Source organism: Quercus lobata, chromosome 2 (assembly GCF_001633185.2).
Source record: "Quercus lobata isolate SW786 chromosome 2, ValleyOak3.0 Primary Assembly, whole genome shotgun sequence".
NCBI classification, from domain to species: Eukaryota; Viridiplantae; Streptophyta; class Magnoliopsida; order Fagales; family Fagaceae; genus Quercus; species Quercus lobata.
In genome coordinates, this window is record NC_044905.1 from 48,649,676 (window position 1) to 48,654,965 (window position 5,290).

The following is a 5,290-nucleotide window of genomic DNA, read 5'->3' on the forward strand; positions in this document are numbered from 1 at the left end:
ATTGGGCAGCCAATTCAAGCCCATTCAAGGCATTATTAGGCAGCCCATTCATTGGGCAGCCAATAAATCATAATTATAAATCAATAAATCACCAAACATCAATAAGGCAGCCAATTCAAGCCCATTCATTGGGCAGCCAATAAATCATAACTATAAATCAATAAATCACCAAACATCAATACATCTATAAATCAATAAATCATAACTAAAATCACCACCTAAACATAACAATAAAATAAATCCAATAAGTCCAAGAACTAAGTATCAAAAGTCCAACAAGTTCAAGAAATTCAAAAATAAAAAGTTACAAAACAAATCCTACAAGTGTAAGAAATTACAAAATGTCTTATCCTCCACAAACCAACAAATTAAAAAGGTTAAAAAATTACAAAATGCTAAAAAGGCTTAAAATAATTACAAACCAACAAATTAATCCAACAAGTTTAAGAAATTAAAAAGGCTACTAAATTAATACAAAATGTCTAATCATCCATAATTGTGACACAACTTCCATCCTCTTCATTAGGCTCCCCATCATCAAGAATTGTTTGAAGGGTACAATCTCCAGACATAGTTGAAGAACCTACAATAACAATGAATTAAAGAATGAAATATCAAATTGTAACTAGCAAATATAAAACTACAATTTTAATTTTATAAATAGAAATTAGACAATTACTAACCGTTGATTTCACTCTATAACCAATTCTGAGCACACATCATTGTCTCTATAGTCTTGGGATGTAGCCTACTACGGTGTGGACTTAAAAGTCTCCCACTAGTGCTAAAGGCCGATTCTGAAGCAACAGTTGTAACAGGAATGGCTAAAATATCTCTTGCAATTCTTTGTAAAGTAGGATACTTTAAACCATTACTTTTCCACCATCCCAAAATATCAAAATCTTCACTCCTCTTCAACACTCCCTCATCAATGAAATGATCAAATTCCATTCTAGCACTCCCATGTTTCTTTGAACTACTTGAACTATTATTCACAAACTCATCAAAAGATGACATTGCCCCACTCAACCTAAATTTCATTTGTGTCACAGGGCTTGAAGTACTAGTAGGAATATGGGAACTTCCTTCATTATCTACAGAGGACTCATTTATATCTCCATACTCATCAAGTAAATCATAACAAAGATTCTTAATTTTTTCAATCTCCAAATTAGAATTATCACCATAAATGTTAGGATAATAAAATTCTAATAACTTCATCTTATATCTTGGATCTAAGATAGCAGCAATAGCCATAACAACACTAACATTAGCCCAATAAGAATTAAACTTAGCAAGCATACTTTCTGCCATCGTACTTATCATCTCATTTGAATACACACTCCATTCATTCAATGTAATTTTCAACTCACACACCACATTAAAATACATATTAGTTGTGGGGTACTTACGACCAGAGAAAAACTTAGTCGCACTATGAAACAACTCCAACCTCCCACAAATATCTTTGACTAACTCCCAATCATAATCATATGGTAAACAAGTATAAGATATTTCACGTTTAGCCAAACGTGAGAAAACATCTTTATAAATCAATGCAGTAGAAAGCATTAAGTAAGTTGAATTCCAACGAGTTTTACAATCTAAGACTAACTCTTTGGTGCATTGAACACGCAATTGACGTGCATTTTCTTCAAATTTTTGCCTTCTTTTTGGTGATCCAGTCCAATAAATCACACTATCACGAATCCTCTCAATACCATCACCAATAAGAGACAACCCATCTTGAACAATCAAATTCAAAATATGTGCAGCACACCTCATATGCAACATAGACCCACCCAACATAAGAGAACTAGTATCAAGCTTATTCAAAAGAAGTCTAATCATGGCATCATTAGTACTACAATTATCAACAGTAATTGTAGACAACTTCCTATCAATGTTCCACTCTAAAAAAAAATCAACAAGGACTTCAGCAAGAACTTCTTTTGTGTGTGGAGAAGGAACATAAACAAACCTAGAAAAATAATATGAATAATTATAACATAATTCAAAAATCATTCTAAATGTAAAGTCTTTAACATTCAATTTATAGATAAAAAAAATTACCTTAGAACCCGGCTTTGCAACATCCAAGTATGATCAATGAAATGAGCGGTAATGACCATAAACCCTCTCTTTTTGTTACTTGAAGTCCACATATCGGTTGTAATGGCCATCTTACTTCCATTCTTGTCCGTCATCTTCAAAGCTTTCTCCCTCTCATTATCATAGATCTTAAGAATGTCACTCTTCAAAGTATTTCTTGTGACAAGCTTAAACATAGGTTGAAGATCGGCCACAAATTCTTTAAACCCAATATGGTCAACCATTGAAAGAGGATATTCATGTAGGATGACCATACGGGCAAGCTTATTCCTCACTCTAACTTGATCAAATTGATAAGTACTTAAACTCATGGTTCCATCCACCTTATTTTGTTGTTTGATCAAAACTTGTTGTCTCATATCCCTTATATCTTTAAATTTCATTTGTGGACATCTTGCTAAATGATTACGTAAATGAGTTGTACCTTGGCTAGACTCACCCAAGTAAAGTTTGTTACAATGACGGCATTGGGCTTTAACTTTTCCGTCAACTTTCTTCCTTGTAAAGTGAGACCAAACATCTGAGGTAGTCTTTCTTCTTCTACTTGTATCCAAGTCCTCATTTGTAGGCTCTTGCTCTCCCTCTGTCCCTTCTTGTTCCTCTACCTCTAAGTCTTCTCCTACTAAGTCCACCGTCGGAGATTTCGGATTCCTAATTGGTTCAAAATTTTGGGAGTTAGAATCAAAACAAATTATCACAAATTTATTATTACACATACTCATTGATTAACTACAAATTCAAACACTTACTCGTTTAATGGTGATCCTGAGGGTGAACTGCCAGGTGACAATGGTGAGGGTGACCGTGAAAATGGCGAAGGAGACCGCAAAGTCGGCAAGGGACAACGTCCGGTTCTCAAGGGAGAACCACTTGGCGAGGAAGAACCAGATTTGTTTGTGTCTGTGTTTGTGTCTTCCATCTCCGTTTTAGGATCTGCATTCCCAACAAACACAAAAAACAAACAATTTCTTCCATTAAACAAACTATGCAAAAATGAAGAAAACACCAAAGTTATCACATGAAACAAAGTCACAAAACCCTATGGCATTGACCCTTTGAAACACTTTCTTGCTCCTCAAAGCAACAACAATTCATGTAAATTACTAAATTTTAGCTCCAAAAGTAAATAACACCAAAAAGCAACCAAACCCAATCCCAATCCCCTACTCACTGCAACCACCTCAGTAATCTCCTCACCTCATTGTTCTCTCCAAGCAAAAAAGTTTAGGAATTCACCATGTATTTCCAAATAGCATCAAGATGGCCTTCAAGTAATTCTATATAGTGTTTTAACGCCATTTGAATGGTTATTTAACTAAACAGATGGAAAAAATTTGAGAAGGGAACCTAAGGCAGTATTTTGCCCTAATACTTTACCAACGTTCAGCAAAAAATATTAATCCAAACCCACACAAGTGGGGATGCATATTCAGAGCATTGACATTTCTATGTTAATAACAATATTAATCAAAACAAAAAGAACAAAATAGAACAAAAATTTGATTCGGCTTCCTTACCTTATGCGAAGAAAGAATGGATTTAATTGGAATCCCAAAACCACAAGCAGCCTCAGTCCACACTAACCAACACAAATCTGTACAGAGAAAACAACGGAGACAAGAACCGGTTAGACAACATGTCTACAATTTCAAATCATCAAAACCCCATTTTTAAAAAATCCAAACCCTATTGAACTCCAAGCTGATTAATAAATTAAAAAAAAAAAAAAAAACCCAGTTCATATTATTATTTATTTTGAACTCCCATAAACTTAAAATTAAAAATACAAAAACAATGAAGCTGAACTAGATATAAATGTTAGGATAATAACAATATTAATCAAAACAGAAAGAACAAAATAAAACAAAATTTTGATTCAGCTTCCTTACCTTATGTGAAGAAAGAATGGATTTAATTGGAATCCCAAAACCACAAGCAGCCTCAGGCCACACTAACCAACACAAATCTGTACAGAGAAAACAACAGAGACAAGAAACGGTTAGCCAACATAAAACCCATTTTTAAAAAATCCAAACCCTATTGAACTCCAAGCTAATTAAAAAAAATAATAATAAAACCCAGTTCATATTATTATTTATTTTGAACTCCCATAAACTTAAAATTAAAAATACAAAAACAATGAAGCTCAACAACATTAAAAAAAAAAAAAAAAAAAAAAAAAAAGAACCGGTGACATAAGCCTGGAGATGAGCTGCGGAGTGAGGGAGAGCCGGACCTGTGGGTCGACGGTCAGCCACATTAACAACCAAAAAAAAAAAAAAAAAAAAAAAAAAAAACCGATGACACAAACCTGGAGATGAGCTGCGCCGTGAGGGAGACTGGGAGAGCCGGTGACTGGAGATGGGCGACGGAGTAAAAGAGAGCCAGTCGGAGTGAGGGAGTGAGGGAGAGCTGCGTGAGGGAGAGCTGCGTGCTGCGTGTTGCGTGAGGGAGTGAGGGAGAGCTGCGTCCTGCGTGAGGGAGTGAGGGAGAGCTGCGTGAGGGAGTGAGGGAGAGCTGAGGGAGACCTGAGGGAGAGCTGCGTGAGGGAGTGAGGGATAGCTACGTGAGGGAGGCTGAGTGATTTCAGATTTGGGGATTACCGGGTTAGGGATTTAGGTTAGAATTATAGGTTTATATATATAAAGGGCATTTTAGTAATTTAGGGTATCGGGTTTTAAACGGGGCGGGTTTCGGGCCGAGTTTCGGGTCGGGTTTCGGGTTTTTTCAATAAAACCCGGACCCGACCCGGACCCGCTTCGGGTTTTTTTTTTTTTTTTTTTTAAATCCATACCCGACCCTATCCTTAATTGGACCGGGTAAAACCCGACCCATTAGGGTCGGGCCGGACCGGGTACCCGCGGGTCGGGCCAAAATTACCATCCCTATCTTTGTGTTTGCATCTTCCTTCCTCTTTATCTTTGCCTTTTTATTATCTGCTGTGGATTTTATTTTGTGTTGGCTTAGATAGTTTTTAACCAATTTCATATTATAGCATATGTTAAGTTTCCGCACACTAGTTGTTTGACATATTGCTTGAATTGGTTAAGTTGTAATTTGGGGGTCTAAACGTTCAAAGGTGTTTATACACGTTTTTGAACTTTCAATTGGTATCAGAGCAGGTACACTTGTTGTGGTTTTATTACCTAAGTGTAATCCTAGACCCCTGTGTTGTGGT

General features: G+C 36.0%; 1 long non-coding RNA gene across 1 annotated transcript; it reads right to left on the reverse strand.

The window, feature by feature from the left end:
• Positions 1 to 2,672: 2,672 nt before the first annotated feature.
• Positions 2,673 to 3,709, reverse strand: LOC115974857. The gene is made up of 3 exons (XR_004088017.1): positions 3,630 to 3,709; positions 2,862 to 3,045; positions 2,673 to 2,763 (listed from the first exon to the last, which is right to left on the reverse strand). It is a non-coding gene; the product is annotated as an uncharacterized LOC115974857 (long non-coding RNA).
• Positions 3,710 to 5,290: the final 1,581 nt, after the last annotated feature.